General features: G+C 40.4%; 1 protein-coding gene and 1 long non-coding RNA gene across 2 annotated transcripts in view; both read left to right on the forward strand.

Moving 5' to 3' along the window:
• LOC308055107 overlaps positions 1-9,049 on the forward strand; it is a 30,152-nt gene extending 21,103 nt beyond the window's left edge. Inside the window, exon 2 of the long non-coding RNA XR_013924335.1 lies at positions 1-9,049. This exon is cut by the window's left edge and continues 20,058 nt beyond it. This is a non-coding gene — a long non-coding RNA (uncharacterized lncRNA).
• The window catches only part of PPP3CA (protein phosphatase 3 catalytic subunit alpha), a 194,251-nt gene that overhangs the window by 31,614 nt on the left and 137,221 nt on the right, over positions 1-25,416 (forward strand). The window lies entirely within an intron of this gene.

The following is a 25,416-nucleotide window of genomic DNA, read 5'->3' on the forward strand; positions in this document are numbered from 1 at the left end:
GGGAAAACCCTTTACTACAGATGAGATAAGAGAGCTTGCAAAATGCCTTTTCTAGAGAATACGTGCAGAGATGTAGTATCTCACCACTTCATACTGCCTGAAGAAATAATGTCTCAAAACTCTTGTTGCAGGCTTGGTCTTGAATTTTTAAACTGTCCACCCACTCTTTTTCTGTCCTGAAGATTGCTTTGTATTTCTTTTCAAGTGGAATTTAAAAGCTTTTTGCAGCAGAGGAGAGAAGAGATTTCCAATTTCCTTGTCTTCCAACTGGTGGAACACAAATTGGATGGAATGTCAGAGTCTTCATTCAGGGCGTGTAGGGATAAGGGGGATATGTATTTTATTGTCTCTTAGACCTCTTGGATACTCATCATCCCTCCTTCTACATATCCAATGATTAGATAGCGTCACCATGAGAAGTGAATGTACATGAGGCACATAGGTAGCTTATTTGCCACTTATATTTTTTTCTTATGAGGAGGAAAAATACTTTCTAAGGGGGAAAAAGGGAAATTGGCATTTTCTCCTGTTCATGGTATGCAATAGAATATTTTTTGACAAGTTACATATGGACTTCATCATCTGGGAAACTCCAAGTACCTGAGGAGGGAGGATAAACCTTCTTGTCCCACCTTGCAGATAAGGATTTTGAGTGGACATGGGTGCTTTTTTTTTAAAAGAATAATACTAAAAACCCAAGTGGCATGGGATCCAGCTTTCTGCATTTGAGGCTTGCATTTCCTGCAGCCCTGAGCCCAGGTAATACAGATAAGCAGAGAGTGAGTGACCACGTAGCAGAAGCAGCACTCGGGCTCCCCAGAAGGATTTTTGATTTGCAGTATGGCAGGGCTGGAGTTGCAGCTGATGAGCTGTTGAAACTTGACTAACAGTATCCCCACTTCTCTTGCCTCAGTGCCAGAATATTTGAAGTGCAACCCACCTTCCCTTTCATTGTCCCCCAGTGGTCCGGCAAACTCAAGTTCAAGGTAGTGCTTGCTCTAGTGATTTTAGTCATGGTGAATCAGATAAGGAATAAAGTGGCCAGTAAAATGCAGAGGAAACAAGTTCTTTTAAATATACCTCCAGTGACTTTTGCATTTCAGAAAAGTTCATGTGAAAAGGAAGTAGTTTGGGAGATGTACTTTCTGAAAACAAACTGTTAATTGATATGATTGATGTTACGGCTTTTTTGTGGCTGGCAGGACCAGAAGAGTATAGGTATGTATCAAATGGAGGTATTCAGGAAGCTACTTAAAATGGCAAGTATGACTCCCTGCTTCCCTCCTCAGTTCAATTCTATTTTGAGGCACGAAGTGATTTGCTTAGCTGGGCAGGGAGAAGTGTTCGTAGTCAGAATGTGTTAGCCAACTTGAAGATACTGGACTGGGTATGTTGATTTGTTAGCTGTAAAATGACTTATTCTTGCATCTTGATTCTTGTGCATGTCTGCAAAGGAGACAGCTAAAGGTGTGTCAGGGGAAGAGGTGGTCCACGCAGCAGCTGGATCGCTCCTCCTGCTCCTGTCTTGCCCTTACAAAACCAAGGGGGGAAGCTGTACAATTTCTTGGCTGAAAAATACTGGCAAAAAAGATTGCAGCTTCAGCTGTTGAAAACTGATCCTGAAATATTGCTGATAACATGCTCTTCTGAGAGAAGCTTGAACCCTGTTGCAGGTGACAGCTGACCTCCTTACTCAAGCCTGGTTGAAAAGCAGTGGCCAGCCCTGGTGCCTGTGAGGGATGGGGACACTGGGCTGCCCCTGCCACCCCATGGGGATCCTGCCCTGGCCATCTGCCCTACAAGAAATCTTCTGTCTCCTCCATGTAATTAGTGGCAGTGTTTAAGCCGGCACACTGGCAGCAGTTTGGAGCTTTTAATAAAAGCCTGTACCCAAGAGAAGAAAGGGACACGGTTTGCAAAACGCCTGCATGGTTTAAGCTTGTGTAAAAGGAAGGTGTCTAGTGTCGGGGAGGTTGTAGAAGGAAGGAAAACTTACTATGTAGATTATACTGCTTAACACAGTGACTTGTATATCCTTTGAAATATATGTATTTTTAAAATGTCAGAATAAAAAACTCACTTTGCTTAATCCCTTTTTAAACTCTTCAAAATAATATTTAGTTGCTTAAGGTGAAGTGTGTGTTCAGACTCTTGTACTACCAGTCATGATTAACTCTCCTTTCTTACCTTGCTATAACTGCTTCAGAGAATGTATTAATTCCCATCAAATGTTAGCAGCGACCTGTCAGTCTGGGATCCTAATTTACTTGGTTTTAGAATTAGAGTGGGAAGGAGGGAGAAGGACCAGGTAAGCACATCAGCAGGAGTTTTGTTATTGCCGTTTGTATACTGGTCATTTAAGTCAAGTGAAATTGGAAATGTACATTGCATGCTTTGCACTCTCACTGGCAGCCATCCTGAGGAAGGAAAACAATTAGTTCCTCTTCATATCACTGGGCTGTGAGTGTGTGCTTGGGGCTGAGTGCATGTTGGAGTGCTGTCCTCAGCTGGGGCCATTAGTCATAACGTGCAGCCCAGTCATTTTCTCTGCGTAGAACTGATGTTTTCATCAACCTTAAAATAAAGGGAATAATGGACACGTACAGTGCAGCTTCTTAGAATATTTTCAGTTAGGCTTTTATCTTGTTTATGTGAGAAGAGGTAAAGAAGCAAAGAGAGAAGAGACAAATGCAGCTGCCCAAAGCACAGCTTTTACTGGTGCGAAGCCCGGCATTGCCTAGCTGGGTCTTGTGAATGTGCGGTAGTACTGCTTTCTGGTTAAACAAAGATCTCTCCCTGTAAATGTCTCTATTTTTAAAATAGACCTGAATGTGTGTATGCTAATAGATCTGAAGTCTTTGCTTCATTAAAAAGTTCTGCTAGGGGCCCTTTTGTCCTTGATGACAATTATGTGGAGTCGAAATTTTGTGGGTTTGATCAACTTGAAAACAATATTAATGTAAGGCAGAAGAGAAACATATCTGCCAATTAGAAAAGGAAAAGAAAGAGGGCTAAATATTTTCAATACCCGTTAAAGGCAACGCCTGCTTGTAGTGTCTTGACTTAATGAAGACACTGTGTCATGGAAAGCGATTCATGTTGGTGTTTAGGTGCAAGCTGCTGTTCTGGACCCCTCCGAATTCAGTCCTGATGTGGCATGTTAATTTCTGACCATTTAAAGGGTAAATCCCAGGGTTGGAGACAGTACACAGGAGGATTTAGATTTCCCAGTTATTAAACTAATGGTGTGGGGGTTTTGGTTTTGCTTCTGTTGTTTAGCATGATGTTGGGGACTGAATGATGATGGGGAAAAACAGAATAAAACAGATAGTAACGGTCAGTTTACCTGAGAATTAAGGTTGGTTTTTCATTGCCGTGTCTGTTTTGGTGTGAAAGTTCACATTTTGCTCTTATTTTAAAACAAACATTTGCTTAGGATTTCAGGATCGTAATTTGTGGATGAGAAGTACGTCACAGGCAGCAGCTCAGATGTGATGCTTGTTTGGTAGGACTGCTTCCTTTATTTTGGTTGACTTTCCAGTTTAGCTTCCAGGCCCTGACAACATGGGAATGAACTAAAAAATGTTCATGCTATGGGTTAACTTAACGCTGGCATTCCTCTGCTGCCCCAGGTTGCCATGACTCCAGTGTGTATGATCTCCTGAATGCAGAGATGCTGAAACATCCAAAGCCATGTAGACAAAGCTGCAGTAGAACTTGCTTTTAAGCATCAGAAGGTGGCCAGCTACAGAATAATTCTTCAGGATGGATTTGTTTGCAGTGGGTTCTCAATGGGTCCATACCCCATGGCCTTGAGTCTTCCTGGTGCCAGGAGCCAGTGGCATTGTGATAGGTGTGACAGGCCATGTACTACTGGTTCAGGATCAGTTAAACATGGTGAGTGAGTGGCTACACCTAGGTTTTTCTTCCCAGTGGCTGTGACTTGTCTCAACCCCAGAAGTAAGATGCAGGAATAGAAAATAGTTGAGCCTGTAAGGTTTAAGATGCAAAGAATGAAGTTTTGACCAGCTCTGTCTCATTCAATCACACAGAAGCTGCCGCTTTCTTCTGTGGAAGCTGAATGCCATGTGTGATATCCAAAACATATATTTGTGGGAGGTGTGGGGGAATCCTTGGGTGACCCAGGCTGTCACACCCCCATCATTCACATCCCTAATATCCCTCTTCACAGTGGCATTGTGTTATGAGGTCTCTATGGCTCTGAATTCAGTGTTTGACTACTCCAAATTCCTTGTACGCAGTGCAGCATTGAAAATCCATAAGCTGTAAAATTATTATATCTTAACATCAATTTTCTACCTCCTTCTTCCCATCCTGTTTCTTTGAAAAGGGATGTTTTTTCTGCAGAGCTGTTGATTATGGCTACAGAATTGTACAATGTGGATCCAAATACTTAATAGTACTAAGTAAGCTTTTAAATAGCATTCGTAAGTGTCAATGTACCATCTGTGTTACTGAAATACAGTAGCTAAATTCTGACCCTAAGACATATTTGTAGAGTTGAAATTTTTTTGTGTGTTTAAGTGAGTCAAGACTGCTTTTAGTCAAGTAATAGCTATATTTGAAGTCCTATAGTCATTGTCAAGGCACTGGCTTCCAATTTTCCACATCCTGTAATGTTGCATCCTGTAATATTATATTGACTCTGCAGTTTGTGCTGGAAGGTGAAGAACCTGCGTGAGATTTCTGTTAACTGCTAGCCCACACATTTTGGGCCCTCAGGTGTAACCTTCCCACCTTTCAATAAATATCTTTCTGCAGTTTTGAGCATATCACTGAGCATATACTAATCTGTAAAGAATATTAATCTAATGAAGAATAATAATGATAAAAAAATTGCCACTAACGTACCTCTGTTTAAGAAGTTTATTATTTTATATTGAGTTTTGCTTTGGTTTTAGTATCTTGTCATATTCAGTAATTAGTAGTTGACAGTGCCTTAAAGAGCACATCAATACACATTAAGTATTTTTCTCTCTAGTTGGGCAAAATTGGACTTTGGTTGCAGACAGGGCAAGGTTGGGAGCACCTCTGTAACAGTGTTAGTGCATGTGACCGTTCTGAAACCAGATTTTGGGATTGTTAGGACAGTGACTTCATTGACAGTAAAAATAGTTACAGGGAATGATGTTGGAATTTTACTGCAGCTATTTTCTATCTCAGGATTTGCAAATACAACACTATACACCTACATTATTCAAGGAAAAAAACTACTTTCTGGATTTTTTGCAAAGCACCAGGTTTCATTTCCACGAGGAGGGAATGCTGTTTCAGAGTGTGTTGTAGCGGGAAAAGGGATGTCGGAGAGCAATGCTGCTGCTGCTTGCAACAGCATCCTTGAGAAACCTGTACGGCTGAACTACCAACAGTTAAAAACTGGCAGAGGCTGGGGGAGAGGGAGGATATTGCTTACCTGGACAAGGACACAAACATTGTCTAACAGTGCCACCCAGTGATGTCTGCCATAACAGCACGGGGAGCAAGGTGCTGTGTGCCTGTGGGAAGGGGGGCGGGCTGGGGGGGTCCCAAGCCCCATGGGCAGGAAGCCCTAAGCCACACACAGTATCAGTTTTGCTTGTGCTTAAACTATCCTCTAAAAGTTGCATATTTGAAATGAGGGAAATAAAGCTACCTGTTGACAAGATACATCTACTTCCAGCTTGAGGGGGGCATCTTATTTAAATACACACATACAGGATTAAGCTTTGTAGGCAGGTCTTGGGAGATAATTCTTTGAGTGTACAAAATGCATTTAGTTTAGTGTGCCTCCTTTCATGTACAGCAGGATTAAAATGACGGTGTGGTCCTGTTGCTCTAAGTGTGGTAAGAGCTCAGTCTAGCTCTTTGACCCGTTTCTGGTCTGTATGTACTAAGAATGCAATAATTTTGAGGCTGGGTTCAGGGGCTAAATGTGACAGTAACTGAGCATAACTGGGCTGTTAAATCACATCACCATGGAGTATTTCTTAGTGATCTAAACTATAAATAAGTCTTGCAAGCACACTTACCTTTCATTTTTTTTTTTTAAACAGAGGTGATTTTTGAACTGTTATGAGAAAGAAAGACTGTATAACTTCCATCTTTAATTGGCATCAGTCCTTCTCTGTCTTCTGCTATGTCTTCCCAGTTATGATGTTGGAGAACAGCAAAGTCTAGAAAGTTGGAGTTTGACTTGCAAGTACTGAGTCCAAGGTTGGAATTCAGCAGAATTGTAACTTTTAACTTCTGAAAGCTACCTGTGCAGGTGGAAAGGTGACTGGGCTCTGCACAGGCAGGCTTAACATTTTAAGAGCGTAGCAGCAGCGATCACATTTTGTAGGAGGGCAACACAGTCAAATCATCTGAACGTTTTCACAAACCATTTGTATTCAAAACTGTAAGTGGAGATCACATGAAATAAGATTAATGTGTATTTAAAAGAAAGACAACAGTGTGGTTGTGGTCTGAAACTAAAAAGGATGGGTTTTATTATTATTCAGCACTTCTTTAATTTCAAGCCAGTTAATAGTCAATAAGTCATTTCAAGGCTATAGAGGATGAGCTGCTGCCTTTTAGGGTTTACACTTTTTAATAGTATCTGGCTCTGAAACATTTTGGAAAAAAATGAAAGTAAGTGTTCTGAGTACTGATGTTATCATTGGCTAATTTATCTTATTTTGCATTCTTTAAAATATTGATGTGTTATTGCTTCAAACTGTGAAATCTTTTAGCATCATTTTAACATCACAAGGAGGAGTTGCACGTTCATGCATCGTGCTTCCTAGAAATACTTTAAAAGAAAGGAGGGGTAAAGTAGACTTTCTTCAGAGGTCAGTGGTATAGTTGCCAATAAGAATGTAAACTAGCAGTACTGTTTCAGAATATGTTTGATTTTTTTGGGTGAAGTGTAATAGTGTTGAAACAGATAAAAGAAATGCCCTTGAAAAAGGGAGTTATTTTTTATTTTTATTTTTCTGTTTTGTCTTTGTTTTTATTTTTTGTTTGGCTTGAGAGATGTAAATTCTTCAAAAAATTAGGAAACTGGAGCCTGAAGACAGGTGCCTTTATGTAGATCAGGCTTTTCTGCATCCAGTAAAAGTGTTGGCACTGGCACCTAGTCTGCAAAAACGGCTTCTTTCTAAAACAGGACTAAATCTTTAATGTTGTTTCATAAACTATGTGGAGTGAAAGTAAAAATTGCTTGTAGGTCTTTTCAGACTCTCCCACCTTTTGAATTTCTGGATGGTGGCGAAGACCTAAAGGGGGATGTCTTTTCTACTCTTGTCTTTGAAAATCTGCAGGTATAAGCTGGGTTTGGCTTTTGTGCTGTCTGCTTGGAATTAGCTGAGTCTGTTAAGCAGTGTGTCACTCTACAATTTTATTATTGTACCTTGGGACTAATGGGGTTGGGGTGTGCATGAACTCCTCATGTGTTCACAGAGAGTGGTGGTACCCGAGAGAAAACTCCCCAGCTGAATGAGTTCAAAGCACTGCCTGAATGCAAGGCTGCCTGACTGCTGAGTGGAAGTGTGCAAGGAGATTGGCACTGACTTGCACAGAACTGCTGTGAACCTTCATGTACTCCAACAAGCAGAATTTGACAATTTTCGTTTAGTGCTCTTCTCTTGCTTGTAGTTGTGTTAGGATGGAAGAGAAGGAAAAACATTAAAGCTCTGTACTGCTTGGAAATTCAAACAAGTAACTTCCAAAAAAAACCACTACTGAGCCTTTTTGGCATGAAGGGATCTCCTCTGTACCATCACTGGTTCTTCTTGATGTAAATGTTTTTTTTTCCTAATGATTTTTAGTGTTGAATCTTTGGTGTATGGACATTCTGTGGTATTTTGCATTAGTAATGTCTGAAAAACATGCTGTATGGAACAAATTGGCAGTCCCTTCTTTCACGTCAAAATATTTGGACCTGTAGCTTGTAAAGGAAGAGTTACTGAGCCATCTGCATTCAGGGCTGCATTATAGCTGCTGTTCCTGTGTGACAGTTACGATCTAGTACTGGTTTCTCCATAGCAGGGCTGTTGCTCCGTATGCTTTCTGGAGTCCAGGATTAATGTCTGTACACATGCAAACATAACGAGTCCTTTTCTGCAGTAAAGGCAGTTGTTATTTTTTAAGCTATGTGCATGATGGTGTATTAAAACTTGAAAATATATTTCCCCATATTGCACAAAGGATAGCTCTTTCTGCTAGAGGGAAAAAAAACAGGAGTGATTTCTCAATGTATTTTTTCAAGTAGTCTTTTACAGAATCAAATACTTAGACTTTACTTGGTCTCACAGTCTGAATTCTGGTGCTTGGCTTTCTTTTTGGCCTTTGTTCTAATATGTTCCATAACTAGAGTTAAACAATTCCACTCCCCTCCCCCCCCTCCCCTTGGTTTCTTAATGTCAGGTTTTTGTAACATGCTGTGTATGGACCAGGACATGAGTGTGTGTAGGTGTTCTGGTCCATGTTAGTTCTGTACTCAGATAATTGTTAGCACAATTTAAGTATTTGCTTTCCTAGCGTAATTTGCTTGTTCCTGTTGGGTTTCAAAAAAGTAGTCTGGTGCCATCTGTTAGTTTCGGACTGCTGTATAGCTTGAACTTTGTAATCCTTGTCAGATGTAGCACAGTGCTGCCTTGGCTGGGAAGTGTTTCACAAGGGAGACTTATTTTCCTCCCTGCACACTTGAAAACAAACCTGTGTGATTTCACTGTTTTGTGGGGTTTAATTACTATTGTGTGTTTTGTAAAGGCTTTTTCCCATGGAAGATGGAAGACACTTGATCAGTGTATGGGCTTCAAAACTACATGTGCTTACTGTTTGTCACTGCGTGCAGGCCATCATTTTGGTCTGCCATTTATTTTAGTCCACAGGACTGTTCAAAATATGAGAACATATAGGAAACTTGTTCAGTTTGTTCTGCAGAAGTATGGTTTGTTTTCCTTTTTAAATTGGTAAACCACTAACCTTTTAATGCTCAACCCAAAACATGGAAAATCTATTATTATTAAAAGTGTGTGCAGTCTTCCTACTGCAAAGGTAGGGGGGGGGGGAAAAGGCAGTAAAGGAATACGTGAATTGTAAACACCAAAATTCTCAAATCTGAGTGATTTGTTTACTGTATTACTGTCTTACTAAGGGGCTGATTTAAATCTTATTGAAAGGTCCATCAAAATTTCAGTTCAGAAAGTAAACTCTCAAATTTGAAGTCTGTGATGAAGATTCAAACGTATGCCACCATTTAAAACTTAGTTACACTTAGAATTAATTCTGATACTTACGATGATGATATTACAGTAGCAAAGAAAAAACAACTACTGTGGAAAAGTCCAGGAAAAGAAAGGGAGTGTTAAGACTTCTGCATTTTCAAGAAGAATGCTTAGGAACTTATAATGCTTATACATGGGACAAAACCATTGGCATTCATAGTCTTTAAATACTTAACATTGCTGTTTCCTAAACCAAAGGTGTCCAGTGTTCTTCAAACTACTTAATGCCATCTTAGTGATTAAAAAAAGACTGCAATAAAAAAACCCCAAACAACCCAAGCCCCTCAACCCTAAACTAGCCACTCTCTCAGAAACATGGCTGTGTGTTTTTCTGTCCAATTCAAAGCTTTTTATCCTTCCCAAACAGTAGAACATTGGATTTGTTTTTTGTTAAGATTTTTAAGCTCACATCTGTTAACATGTTCTTTGTTTTCATAGCTAAGCTTTTTTAATATGTTTTAAATTATCACGTTTCTTTCAGTAATTGAGCTGGGAATTAGCAAGACTCACAGTTAATTGTGCATTTCTAAGCAAATGTGTAAGCCTCTGACTAGTACTTCCTCTACTATTAGTTTATCTTAGAGAAATTAGGTTGAGTGAAACAGCATGGTGATTTTTCTTGCTGAACTGCTTTTTAGAAATACATTGACCTGTGTATTAGGTAATTGAATTGTTGGGCAGATTAATTGAAGTTAACTAATAAATAATAATAATGTTGTAGAAAGTCTTACATATCAAGCATTTGATGTCTTAATGACATCTGAGACATGTCTATATACATTTTTTCATGCCTGAAGAATACCTTACATATGGGGATCAACAGAGGCGATGTGCCAATGTCATAAAAATGTATCAGTGAAAGAAGAGAGAAGTTCCAACATGTAGATTTAAATACAAATTGGAAGCAGTCTAGTTTTATAGGTAAATAAAATACTGGTCTTAAGATGATAAACCCTCCTTGCATCTGGATGTTAAATTGCAGGAATAACATGTGTGATAAAATAGAAATTGTAATAATTGTCCTTGTCTTTAGCCACGTGAGTTTTGTGAAGTGAAAGTGCCTAATACTTAGCAGGGTTTCATAATGGAAACAGTTGCCAGAGTGTCTCTGAAGATAACTTATTATCAATAGGGGAAAAAAAGACAATGATTAGGAAAATTATTCTGGCTTTTTGAGCCAGAAGAGACCTGGTGGCTCAAAACTGAAGAGCCTCGCTCAACAAAATGGATTCCTTTACAGAAAGCACTGTAAGGTAAGCGATGTGGAAAGGTACACAGGGCATAATGTTATTTAAACTACATTGTAAAATCATCTATATTTTTATTCATACTTTCGCACCAAATAAGAAAACATAGAAATATTAGAAAACAGTGAAACTGTATGTGAGCAGTCTTCAGCCTTATATTTAGTTGAGAGGCTACTGTTCAGTAGTACTTTCCTAAATATTTATGTGAAGTAACTTTTGGATAGGAATGTGTGATATAAATATATACATTAACACACGCGTAGATAAGCGTGTGTATGCACACTATAAAATTACTAAAATAATTTATGTGAAATACATTTAAATGTTATATAAAATATAAAGATATCTTTTATATAGTAGCCACTGAGTAATGCTAGTAGTGCCCACTGTATAAGGGTTGCCTGTGCTGGGCAGTATTACCGAAACCCAAACCGTAACTGCAAATGTTGATCTTGGAAGAAATTTCTGCCTCTCAAGTCAGGAGCTGATGTTCTCTCCCTCCTGTAGCAGTGCTGCCTTACTGCTGTTAGGGCTCTTCCCTGTGTTTCTGCATATATAAATATTGGTTGATAATGAACTAGCAGTTGCTAATCCTCTGGGAAGCTGCTTACGTGAACTCTGTGGCTTGTTCGCAAAAGCAGAGCACCGTAAGCATGGCACCGCTGCAAAATTGGGAGAACAGTAATGGCAACTGTTAGAGAATCTGGAGGGATTATTTTAAAATCACAAAAGGAGAAGTTGCAGGACAGGGAAGGACCTCTCCTGGAGCACTGAATCCATTCATCTGGCACCTTCAGCACTCTTGCAGCCCTCTCCAGAAGTGGTTTAAGCTCCACTTTAACGCTGTTCAGATTTGTTTCTATCTCTACTTGGATTCAAAGACTGCGTGAGACCTTTTCAGTGCTCATGTCTGGCAAGCTTCTTATTTATGAACCGGTTTATACCCGCTTGTTGTCTGGTCAGTACTGCCCACTGGTTTCTCTCGAGCCCAACTTCCCCCTTTACGGCTCTGATGTCCCTACAGCAGGCAACCATCTCCCTCCCTTCCCCCTGCTTTCATTTTGCCTAGCAGGAGGAGACACACAGTTTTAGCTTCTCATAAAACAGACACAGGATTGCTGTGATCATCTTAGGGTACCTGTTAGGGTATGAATTTATTTTTTTGATCGCAGGTGGCCAGAGCTGTATATGGTATTCCTGGTGATTGCTCACCACAGCCTTCCCAATTACTGCATCTTGGACTTGCCTCATATGTTCCAAGGTTGTACATATTAAATAATTTGTGGTGTTTACTGCCTTTCTTTCCTATCTCATAAGTGTATTTAGAAATAGAAAGACTGAATGTGTGTAGCTAGTTTAAGCAAGGAGTAACCTGATTGTGAGGGTCTAGAACCAGGGCAAGTTTTGAAATTACAAATCTTGAGAAATAGAAATGTAAAATTTGGACTAATTAAATGGAAAATTTTAGTGGAGTTTTTCAGGAAGAAAGCAGAAGACCCTCAAACCTCTGCTGGTAAACAGGTATCAGTGACAAGAATAGTTAAAAAAAAATTACTAGTTGATATTTTTCAAGTTGGAATGTGCAAAACATCCTAAATTTACTAATAGGAACAAAATCCTGCCCTGTCAGGAGAATGCTCTGGGTGATGCAATCAACATTTCCTTTTTTAACCTCAATATTTCTGTAATACACCATTGATATTCACTTCAGGAATTCAGGTATAGAGGCAGCCTGAAATAAATAGGGTGCAGTGGAAACGCAGAACAAAAACGGTCTTGGATGTGGTACACCAAGTCTCCTAAGTGCAGTAACTAGCTTGAGGGGAATCATCAGCTGTTTTTGCTTGGGACTGAGTTAATTTTTCTTCGTAGTAGTTTGTATCTGGCTGTGTTTTGGATTTGTGATGAAAACAGTGCGGGTAATGCAGGGGTGTTTTAGTCATGGCTGAGCAGCGCTTGCACAGAGCCAAGGCCTTCTCTGCCTCTCACCCACCAGTGGGTAGGCTGGGGGGGCATAAGGAGCTGGGAGGGGACACAGCTGGGACAACTGACCCCAGCCGAACAAAGGGATATCCCATAATGTATGGTGTCATGCTCAGCATGTAAAGTTGGGGGGGAAAGGAGGAAGGGGGGGGTGGGGGTGGGGGGGATGTTCTGAGTGATGGTGTTTGTCTTCCCGAGTAACCGTTATGTGTGATGGAGCCCGGCCTTCCTGGGAATGGCTGAACACCTGCCTGCCCGTGGGGAGTGAATTCCTTGTTCTGCTTTGCTTGTGCATGTAGCTTTTGCTTTGCCTATTAAACTGTCGTTATCTCGACCCATGAGTTTTTGCACTTTTCTGATTCTCCCCCCTGTCCCACTGTGGGGGGAGCGAGCAGCTGCCTGGTGCTTGGGTGCTGGCTGGGGTTAAGCCATGACACTCTTCACCCCAGAAACTCAAAGCTCAACACCTAATATGAACTGGGCAGAATTTTCAGTTGGTGTTTGTGGCAGAAAGTACGATTTTAGAAACACTTTAAGTATTTCTGGATTCATTTTGATTTTATGCAGTGGTTTATCTCCTGCGGATAGATGATATTTCAAAAGTTGAGGAGAATGTAATCCTGGCATTTAGAAAGAAATTAAATATTTTGACGTAAAAGTTCCATTGGTTTTCTTAAATATGATATTATTTAACCCAAATCAGGCTCCATAAATTCCTAGTTGCCCTTTTGCCTATGTAACACTCTCATAGGAGGTGAGCTTCAATGAAGTGCTAGTGAATCAGAGCTTGTTTGCTGTCATGATGCTCTCACAGCCAGTTCTGAAAATTTTTATTGCAGGGAAAATGAACAGGAGAAAGTAAGACTGATGCTTGATGGCATTCAATTTAAAAAACAAACCCAAACAAAACTGAAAAGCCAACAACCTGTTGGCAATCTACAGAAGTAATCTGTTTCTAGTATAATTACTGCTCGGTAATTCTTTCTTAACTCATCACCACCTTCTGTTTGATGGGGGGAGGACAGAGTTTGCCATTTTCTCAGCTCATAGGCCTCTCCTGCTGTCTCCCACAACATCCTCCAAGCTGGCTTCCCATCCTTGAATAATTTCCCTGCCTGTGTGTCCCGCAGCCGTGCGGTCGTGACGGTTTTCGTTGATCGCTCTCCGGCTGGCAGAGGAGCCCCGAGCAGCAGGCAGGGGCAGCTGGCAACTGGAATCTCAGGGAGCTCAGCTCCACCAGCGTTGCTCTAACTGGCAGCCAGCCACAGCAAGCTGCTGTGCCGCAGACCGGTGCCGCTTTTGGACTTGGCACAGCACAGCTGCAGTCTCAGGTAGCAGAGGAAGCAAAGCGGTGCTTTCCAAGCCATTGTGAAAAGAGAACTCAGGTTACTGCTCTTCGGAGTTGAGCAGAAACCTTTGCTTCATACACCTGAATCAGCACCTCAGAAGGACTTCTTGCACCCATTCCAGTTTTGCATCTTTTTCTTGCTCCTTCCCAGCCCTGACAGAAGGGGTGCAGTAAACGGGGGAGGCAACTGAAGTAAGGCTGCAGAGGGGAGGGTCTGCGAGCCCCGAGGAGGGAAGGTGGTATTATAACATGGGCTGATTCTTGCAGAAGTGGTTTAAGAGATGTAGACTGGAGGACAAGGAGGTAGCCTGCTACCAAGGTAGTAATGAAAGGGAACTGTCAGGATCATCTAATTATTCATTCCCTTTTTATTAAGTATTGCTTGCTTAAATATGTATGAAATAGAAGGTCAAAGTTGTTGCAAGCTGACTAAAAAAAAAATAGCTAGGATTTTCTATAACTGCTTCATATAAAGGCTTCCAGTTACAATTTCTGTTTCTTAGTGGTAGATAGTTACACTTTGTTCCTGAGTAGGACTTTAGGTAGCCTGTTGTGATTGTGGTATTCTAATAAAGCTGATGTGATTTTAGCATCTTTTTGTCAATTAAAATAGAAGAGGTACAGGCATACTACTAATGCAAGTTGTGTCACCCTTAACGATGTTGCGTTTTTATGATTGTATTGAAGTGACCGTGAACAATCTACCAAAGTTATTTATTTACAGTCATAACAGGAAAGAAGATGGCACTTTGCTTCAACAGTATTGGTCCCTGTCTTTAATCTTTAATTAACTCTCCGAGTTTGACTAGATCTGCAAATAGCAGATGGTGAAGTGTTGCCAAATTGCCACTCATCATCTGCTTCTCACATACATAATTTGTAAGAATATAAGTATAAAGAAAATATATCAAAAGTTCTTGGTGCAGTATTCCCTGATAGCAGGGAATTGTGTTTGTTTTTCTTTTGGCAATTAAGTTTAACAGTGAGCAAGAGATTAAATAAAGGATTCACATAAAAGAACACTTTCATGATTGATTTTTGAGAATAAGCAAATGTGCAGCTACTCAATACTTTGCCTTGTACTAAACCAAATGAATAATTGATCTTTGATATGTTCAGATGAAATGGATAGTGACCTGCAGATGAAATATTTTACTTATTGCAGGTGCTAATAAACAATGCCTTCAGTTACTTGCAGTGGTGCTTCTGAAGTCTGGCTGGGTTGTAGTAGCTGGACACAGAAAAGGGAAGAAGTGCGCATTAAATGCAGGAGTCTCTTTTGGGGCTGGGGGAAGCATGGTGACTCTAACTTTACATGGCAGAAATACAGAAAACTTTTCCTGTCAGTTCTGAGGAAAGCTGGAATGAGACTGTTTCTTGACAGCATCTATAAGAACTCGCCTTGGTTACTGAGTATCTGTTATTGCCTTTAAAGGATAAAATATAAAAACAAATTTAAAAGTAAAATTGGAATATTGAGAAAACTTGCTGCTTGGTCAGTTACTCGTTTCCTGATTTAAAGGTATTTCATAATCAAGGCTGGTTTTGCTTTCTGTTTTCAAGGCATAAGTTGGTAGATGTAGATGGTACAATCCTCACCTTTTAATATTGCACTTGTAATTCAAATGTGGAGTTACATCAGCAGGTCTTTTTAAGGCAGTGATTTGAACCTTAATGGTGTGAGCTTGACCATATTGCTTCTACAGATGGCCTTGCCATCCTCTTATTTAGGAGTCATTTAGACTTCCGCAGCTGGGAGATATGTATGTGAAAACCTACCAAGGTGGGGGAGGAAATTGCTTCTGTCCTTTAAGAATTTATTTAGTTGTAGAAGCTTTTATGCCAGAAGAAGAAATTAGTCCAGATTTTTATAGCAGGAGCAGAGCCTTACAGCACTCAATGTTTAACAAATGCATAACTAAGCAAAATATGTCTATAGAAGCAACAGACTTCAGAGAAGGATTGGGGAGAAGTAGCGGGGAGGGAGGGGACAGGGAGGACTAGGAGTTTTTATCCATTATGTACTCCTTGGCAATATTTTATTAATGTTTTTTTATGGCGGCTTAACTTTTTGATTCCACTCTAATTAAGTTTTCATTTAGAATGTACCCATTACCTCGAACGGATATTTGTCATACTGTCAGGGTTTTATACTTATTTTTGCTGTCTAGCAATAGACATGTGGAAAGCTACAACTTGAGTATATGGGTTGAAAATGGAGGCATTCATTTTTGCCTTCTTCACAGATCAGTCTGTCATGTCACTTCAAAAAATCTGTTTCTGAAGATAGTCACTCTGAGCAATGTTCTGACATGCTTGTAGTGGGGGGGGGGGGGGAAGAAGAGGTTCCCGAAAGGGAAAAAGTAAAATATGTTTCGCTAAGTGTGGCTTGGGAGGTTGGTTGACTTGAATCAGATTAAACCTCAGAGCTCAGATGGTGTCATCTGTGTTGGTGGGAGCCTGGTGGAAGTTGACAGTTTCTCCTGTTGTCGGTATTATGCATGTGGGTAGTGTGGTTGCCATCATTTTCGAAAGAAATTCACAGAAAAGAACTGTAGCTTCTCATTTCTGATTACTGTCATGTAAGCATTCAAACAAAATAGGTGGACAGCCCAGCTATGTCATTGAGAGGTTTACATGTGCCCCTGTCGTGTTGTATATAAGCAGAGGATGGACTGTGACTGATGGGGTTTTTGTTTTAGTTTTGTTTGTTCTGCTGACTCAAATCTTTTAATCGACTATTGCTGAAAGTGTGTGGTGGTAGCAGCTAGAAGCCTTAGCTGAAAAGGAGAAGCCATTTCATGAGGTATGTATAGAGACTTGGGGCTAGATTCATCTTGCCCTGTGTCTCCACCTCAGCTTAATCTCACTTAGGCAGCGGAGAGCAACATGCATGTGGGGCACAAATCCAACCTATTTAAGATTCATCCTGTAGAATGAGCTCAATCATGCCATCAAAATGCTGGTAAAGGGAGTCTAAAGATACTTGGTTAGTCATGCACATCTGTAGGTAATCGTATGTTAGGGATGAGCTTTGCCAGGATGTTCCTGCAGTTGAAGTCTCTGCTCTGGGAAAGTGTTCTGCTTTAGGACAGCATCTCAGCGCTTGTTACGTTGACAGAAAATTCAAAGGGACTGGAAAAGGTGTTCAGCGTAGTTCTGTCTGGGATGGTCACCAAGGTGGTTTCCTAATCTGGGTTCTGGTTTGCCTGGGTTCTCAGACAAAATGCAGAGTAGGCAAGCAAAGAGTATGGGAAAGTGGTGAAACTTGCTTGCAGTCATGGAGCAGGTTCATGGCAAAGCTAGAAATGTTTAGAGCATATGAGAGCCAGTCCTCTGGACTGAACTAACTTTTAGGTTCGTCTAACAAAGCATGAAGGAATAAGTTGGTCTAGCTTTGATGTTCAGTGTATTAAATAATCTCTGGGAGTCTAAATATGACCTGACTAATTTTATAACTGGGTCAGGCAGAGCTAGAGGAATTACTTTTCATCCTGGTTTTAGTGTAGCGAATGTAAAGTGGTCTTCAGTAAAATAAGGGAGGCCCAATATTTTGAGAAAAAAACCCCGACTTTATCCCCCTAGTCACCTCTTCTAAGTAAAAGAACTCAGACCAAAACATCACTTCCTCCGGTTTGTATTTTACTTGGAAATGAACGTATCTGATGTATTCATCTGAATTTCAGCTGCTTTCTCCTGAGAGCTGTGAAAAGATGATTATGCTTCTTATGCTAATCTATAGATTAAATGCATAATGTCCTATATTTTGTCTCCCAACAGAGAGAACAGACAACTCTTGCAACTGTTAGACATAAACCAAAACTGGAAACCCTCTTTTGCAATAAAATCATGGGGACAGCAACAAGCTAAATGGATTTATGATGACAAAAGCATGTTGAAACCAATGTACAACTGTAACTTTTAAAGCCAGACATTTAATTTCTGCTTTGTAAATCCCTGTCCTTAACAGGGGATAACAAGAGATATAAGAGATAGGAAGACTTCATAGTTGCAGATAGAAGTGTAGCTGGGGTTTGGGCTAAAACCTGATTTTCTTTTAGCCTGCCTTTAGTCCCAGGAAATATGTCAAGGAAAAAGAAAAGTGACAAAAAATATGGCTGGAATCAACATTAGTAGATGAAATATGTGTGTTTGTGCTTTTGTGATTTGTTACATGATCTAAAGCTAATTTTGAGTGTTAATGTTTAGCAAGAGTGACTGATCGAAGTGGGTTGTTGTAATCCCTTGTACGTGGGAGTGTTACAGGAGTACATAGGAGGGGAAGAGAGTCCCTGGCAGAGTCAGGCTCTGATGTCGGGGTGCAGAAGGTAGCAGACAGGTCTGCCTGCACGTCAGAACTGCGTAAAGAACCAGAGATTATCCACTTCTTATCCCTCGCCTTCAAACCTGGTTATGTCTTTGACTCCAGTATAGTCTTACAGTGGTAGGACAGAGGTCGGTAGTAGTTTATTGCTATTCCTGTTACCTTTCAAGTTAGCCGTTGTGCATTTGTAACGCTTCTGGGTTGCGCACAATGGCTTTATCTTGGCAACTGCTTTGTTTGCTGTAAAGCAGATAAAAAGCTGTATAATCCTCCCGGCCGGGATTTGCAGGAGATTTTAAAAGTAGATGTGAAATTACTGCCCAAGCGAGCACTGCCATCACATGGCAGTCCCTCAGGCAGCGTGTTCTTCAGCTGCTGTGTTCAGAGTGGGAGGTGGGCATGCCATTCCCCCCTCAGTCTTGCACTGATTTCTGAGGATGACCAATGAGGGCATGTGCAGGGATTAATTTTATTGATTGTGAATGAGCAATGTACTTGACATTGGTTCTTCCTTCTTGCTTCTTTTCTCAGCGACAGTAATGCCAGTGCTCAAAGGAATGAAGTTTCTCATGACTTCTTGCAACTGTCTGTTCCATTTAGAGATGTTCATGGCATATGGATAGCAATATTAAATATGAATAGGAAGGCCAGTGGTGGTAAGCCGTGAAGAACAAGAATATCAAAAGGACGAAGTAGGTAGAGGCTCAGTATTGAAGTGCTAAAGCTTTTCCATTGTTTGTGTGTGCGTTTGTGTCTTCCAATTTTTGAGAATACAGTGTTGAAGAGAGAAGTTTTGGAAGACCTCATCTTGCTCTCTTGGTAACTCCCTGAAATCAAAATATTAGGAAATTAGGGCAGTAGGGAGTATAGCTCAGTGAAATGTACTCATACATCTTTTTGTTCTTGTTGTAACTGCTTGCAAAGATATGTTAAAACAGAGAATGAGAAATGCTGACTGGCCTTCTTGTTCTGAGGTAGCAGTATCACACCTGAAACCTGTCATCAGCTAATTTTAATTTTGAAAAACGTGCTTGTGGGTTTCTTATTTTAGAAATATAGACATTTTAAGAATAATGCTACCCTCACTCTGTTCTTCTGTAGGTATATTTAAATCAAAAGCTATTTCTTACAAGAGCAAAGGCAGTTTATCAAGTTTCTAGGGAAACCTGCAAATTGATTTCTTCCTCTCAATCATATGCTAGACATAAAAAGGTATTTTAGGTATTGATAACCAACTGATCAATGTACTGAGTGTGCCCCGTCTAGTTTGGATGTTGATAGTAATCTAGAGGTTTGGGGCCTTTGGAATGAGAGCATGGTAAGCTTTAATCAAAATTAGCTGATGTTTCTGTTCGTTGAGAGTTATTGGAAGAATAATGGCACAGTCACAACGGAGAGTTGCACAAACCGAGCACTTCTCCTTGGTAAGGTTTATTTAGGCTGTAAGTAGCCCTGGGTTGCTTAAACCTCAACAAAATACAACATTTTCTCAAGTTGTACCATAAAAGAATTGTCTGGTTAGCTTCTGATAGGATCAGGCTGATGCTGCAGCTTTTGTGTGGTTGCACTGTATGACGGGGTAGGTAATCTCTTTGAATGCATTTTGTTCCAGTTACTAACACATTAGTACTTTTTTGGGGGGGTGTTGATACTGTTTTTCTTCTTCTTTTAAGATTTTCCTGTGGTCTAACATATAGTGAGGACAAAGCAGTTCTAGGTTTGTTAAGTTAGTGTGTGTGTTATATAATGTTTTAAGTATGTGCTGAGTGAAAGTCACAACTGGGAGACTGATTCCATATCCCTGTTTAGCCCTTAGTGCTTTCAAGTAATTTTTTGTGTGTGTGTGACAAAAGAGGATTTTTGGTGCTTAGAGGTGAGATTTTTTTTTTTTTCCCCGTAATTAACATCAGAGAACTTTATTTGCAAAAGTACATCAGCAGATGCTTTTTTAAGTATGATTGATCATGACTGAGTTATGCTTTTTTTTTTTCCTCGGCTTGTAGTTGCCAGCTTTTTGGTCATAGCCTAGAGCATGAAAATGAAAAAACCCACACTATATAATATGTATTTTTAGTACATACGTTACTCCTGTTATGTAGAGGTCCTACAATTAAATTTAAGAGCTTTTTTAATGATTCATGAGTCAGAAGAGACTCCAACACCTACCCCTGTAGGTTTCAGCTGATGGTTCTGTGTTGTTCGTAGGGATAGTGGGACACAGGCTTTTGACAAAGCAGAAGACATGAAGTCAGAGCTTACAGACCAAGCTTACAGAACACTGGAGCTTACAGACCAAGCTTTCCTAAAGTGTGAATACCTGTTCAGCTGCTGCTTACATATGCATCATGGTACCACTGTCAGTTGTGCGATCACAACTAAGTCTCCCCAGAGGGCTTATTTTTTAGCTGCTGTGGCCTCCCAGTTTCTCTTCCTTTGTGATACACTTTCCCTTTGCCTCTGAATTTTAACTCCTGTTTTTGTGCCGTGAAGTTCCATGTGCTGAGTGAGGGAGGAACTGTTCTGCAGAGCTGACCACCTTCTTGTGGCTACTCTTCTTTTTATTAAGAAAATGTAGAAGTTCATTGCCCAATTTCCTTTGGTGAGCTGTTCTCAGTGTCAGAGTACCGCTATTTCTATGTGTCAGAATAAAAGTTGAGATTGTCAATTGAATCTGAGTGCAAATGGATGCTCTGGTTACCCAGAGTATAGCTAACTCAAATGTAAATCCATGTTTGTCATTCATTTTTTTTTTTATGGGTTTTGTCATTTTGTGACAAATTCTTCTTTCGAGATGAAAGCTTAGTTCATTTGTCATCTTAGTTTGTGGCGACATTATTCCATTAGAGTAGTAATAAATTCCTGCAAATCAGTAGTGCATCAGATCACTGTGTGCTGTAGGACAAGCTGTAGAAATCCAGAACTGTGCTCATTGTTTAAATATCAATTGATACTGATTTGTACATCTTCATATGTGTTATGTAAAGCTGATGGTTCTCCACCAACATCTCGTCATGCGTTGGGGTATCTTGGCACAGGCAGGAAGTACCAGGTTGTAGGATCAACCCTACCCCGCAGGGGTGAGGTCACACCTGCAGTGCTGTGTCCAGTTCTGGGCTCCTCAGTACATGAGGGACATGGACATACTGGAGTGAACCCAGTAAAGGACTATAAAGGTGACTAAGGGACTGGAGTATCTTTCATACAGGGAAAGGCTGAGAGAATTGGGGCTATCCAGCCTATAGAAGAGAAGGCCTGGGTGGATCTTGCCAGTACGTATAAATATCTCAGCAGGGTGGTGGGGAGCGGGAAATAAAGACAACAGAGCCAGGCTTTTCTCAGTGGTGCCTGCTGATGGGACCAGAGCAGTGGGCACTAACTGAAATACAGACAACTTTGTTCAAACGTAAGAAATTATTTAACTTTGAGGGTTATCAAACACTGGCGTAGGTTGCCCAGGGAGATTGTAGAGTCTCCATCCTTGGAGACGCTAGAAACCCAGCTGGACGTAGTCCTTGGCTTCAGAACTTTTCCCTTCTGTGAGAATCTAAAGATATAAATGAGAATTAATGCAAGGTTGACGAAAATTCTAAAACAACTAAGATGAAAAATTAGTATAGTACAGGTTTTAGCTTTAGGTGAAGCTGTTTAGTCATGTTTATCAGCTCATGCTGATCTACTGGGTCTTCTGCAACCACTGTATTTGGAGGGACGGGAGACTCTGGAGCCCAGGCTGCCGCCCTTTCTGGTTTTATCTTTCCTCCTGGTTGATCTCCTTGCATCCTCCGCTGCAGTCTGCCTTAGCTGATCTTCCTCTCGCTGCTGGACTGAAGTGACAGATTCATGTTGTTAGGGCTGTCATATGCAAGTGAAGCAGCATCACTTGGCAACTGTCAGAAGCCATGTGATTTCAGAGTAAGCAGGGAGAGAACCATGCAGGAGCTGCACCTCTGACAGGCCAAAGTCTGGACACCCAGTACTGCTCAAATCCTTGATGTCATGGGTTTACAGTTCTTAGGTAATTTCTTCTCCCCTCCTTCCAATACCGAAGTGCTGAAAACACACAACCTAGAAGGATGCACTACCAGTGCCAGACTGTAAAAGCGTGATATGTGAAGAGATTATTAAGGATACCATGATGTGATGAACATGTTTTAATGAGTTGAAAAGTCATTAAAATAAATATTTTGGCAGCCAAATGTTTTGTGCAGGCCTCTGAAATGCTCATGAGTAGGAGTCTGAACAGAAAGAGCAATTGGGCAAATGAAAAAGGGCGCACAGAGGTACGGCACCCCTCTTCTCTTTCTGTAATTAGGGAGGGAACAAAAAGGGGAGGGGGGGAAGCCCACAGACCAAACCAAATCTACATTTCAGAGTTACAAGAGAAAAAAGTTTTCCTCAAATCCAGTGTTTGAATTTCTAATTGAGGTCTTTCACTGTCTCTTGCATTCTGCTACAAGCAATAATTTCTGGTAAATTCAGAAAATGTAGGCAAAACTGAAAAAAACCACTAAGAAAATCACAGAAGGAAGAGTTTTTTTTTCAGTAAATTAAAAAAAAAATATTGTATTAACTTGTAACTCACACTGGTTGCTCATATTTTGTTGCCTCTACCTTCTATCCTACATTATCTTCCTGTTTAACTATTTCAGGAAATCTATGGTAATGGATGGTGCTATGTGGCTGCAATACAGAGATGGTTTTACGAATAGAAATTTGTGTTTCTGTATTTAAGCCAGTTTCTAGCTACTAGACGTGATAAGCAGTGGTGAGGGGGACCCCAGCCCTCAAATGTTGATGAAGTGTTTAACAATGTGTAGTGTAGAGAGACGTGTGTAAGAGCAGGAACTGTTAAGATACTTCACTGTGTAGGGAAATAATGTCATCCCCTCTGTGCTGACACGCGCGTGCGCACACACCCCCACCCCCACCCAGCTTTATAATCCTAGTATCCAGACCTATGTGGACACTTAGCAAAGCATTTACTTATGTACCCAAAACCTGACTTTTTTCAGTTGATCTGAGACCTGCTTTTCTTCTGGCTTAGTTGCTACAGCATATAATGCACATTTTTTGCTTTTGTGCTTCAGGAAGAGCTCTTACTGCTATGCAGGTTGTAATTTCATGTAATATTTTTATAATTAGACCCAGATTTTTGTTTGTACCTGATCTTTGTTATGTTTTAAAAAGTGTCAGCTGCTGAAACTGGTGGGGACAGTGATAAATCTATTATTATCTTTTACTGTAACTATGTATTGCATGAAACCAAGGTATGCTGGCTGGAAGTTTTATTCCTGACTTCTGTAGCTATTGATTTCATCTTCTATCTTCTAGGTCATAGACATTAATCTAAGCTTCAGCTGTGTACTTCAGGTTTATGAGGAATTCCTCCTTTATTAATCTTCAGTAACTTAACTGCAAGCCTTGCACCATCTCCTTGTTAGGCACAAGCTGCTGAGGTAGATTTCTTTTCAAGTCTAAGCACCCAGCTGTTTCACTGCTTTTCCTCTCTCCTCTTAACTACTGCCTTGCTCAAACATGTGAAGTCTCACCAGGTCTGCCAATCTGTGTTTTGTTAACTCTTTTCAAAATAAATCCCTGTGCTTTAGATGTCATCAGGGCAGGAGGCCCACCAGATTATTAGTTCATCTTGCTGTGAGACTGCAGTAGCTAGTGGACTTGAAATTTTATGAAATGGAATGGAAGATTGTTGGCAAAAGCCAGAATGTGTATTGTGATCATGGAAAAAGCTTCTTCTTGTGCTGAAATGACATTTAAACAATCTCACTCTAGTTTTCTAAGTAGCATGGCTCAGTACTTGCCCTGAAGTTGGAGTTCCTCATTTTACATTCCCTTTGAGCCAAGTCCCTGATAATAGATCAAACTGTCATTTGTAATAGAGTCAAGAGCAATGAAATAAGGACAGTGTGTGATGTGTTGTAACAGTGTGAAACTGGAATCAGGTCTGTTACTGCAAGAGACATAATGGCACATAGCTCATTCCTGCACGCAGGCTGCATCATCTCAGGATAATGATCTCTGTGATGAGACAAAGTGTTTCTGAGAGAGGATGCCAAAAATGAAGAGTATGAGTAAGACAGTGGGGTATTTTTCCCCTGCAGAAAAGCACTGTGTTCTGTAGCCTTAAATGTCAAATTCAACGGTAACTTCCAAGTATAAATACACTTTGGAATAAGCAGTATCAACTGTGGAAAACTGGAAACCTTGTAATACGTATTGGAAAAATAAGATGAGATTTCTGCTCGCTGTTGTGTTGGCTGTATAAATTATCTGGAAGAGCAGGTGAACAGTGAGGTAATGAAGTACTAATTTATTCAGGGTATTTAAGGGCCAGCTCTAAAGATTTGTGCAACTATCTTACAACCCTGCTTAACTAAGCCACAAAATTGTAAATGAAGTTCGATGTAGAGAAATGTGAGTACACACATGGGAATGGGAAACATGAGAAAATTACAGTTCTACCATGCTAGGCTGTGACCTGGCTCTTGTCGCTTAGTTGTTGCTCCAGGATCGTCTTCCCATGGGTAACTCTGGAAAGGCAGCAGCTTGTTGCACAGTAGGGCTAAGTAGTGCACAGCAAAGGGAATGGCAGGTATCACTAGGGGAAAGACAAGTCATAAGACACTGTTGTACAGCATTGTGCCTACATCTGAAATGTTCGGAGCAGTTATGGACTACCATGCGGTGTAGTTAAGCTATAAGACTGTCTACCACAAGCTGTTCTGAATGCTGTGGTAAGCTGTGGTGAAAGTTTGTAAGAATTAAAGAAGTGAATTAAAAAATTGAGGGGAAGAAATCCATTGAGTGCAAATACAAAAACATATCTGGCTAAAAAGTTCCTCAACTCCAGGTGTTTTCATTCCTCTGTTTTTAAAAGTAAGAGTGAATCCTAATATAACAAAAAGCTTCCTTGGATTACACTGCTGCTGCTTGTTTATATTAGCGTAGTGAGATGTTAGATACTGGTTTGATATCTTAGCACACAAAAAACCCCTACAAATTAAAAAAAATCAAACCCAAGTACCCCCACACCATGACAGCTATGAAGCCCTGCAGACTGACTTGCAATGTTACAAATACTTGTTCCTAAGAGGAAAAGAAATATTAGGGGGGAAAAATTGTTCAGAATTTTCTTGGCAGAGTCTCTGAGGGTGAATATTGCCTGACTTCTATGGCAAACCTTGGAGAGCTTAGCTAATGCAAGCTACCAGATGTTCAGGGGTTATT

The sequence above is a fragment of the Falco punctatus genome (assembly GCF_963210335.1).
Source record: "Falco punctatus genome assembly, chromosome: 1".
NCBI lineage: Eukaryota > Metazoa > Chordata > Aves > Falconiformes > Falconidae > Falco > Falco punctatus.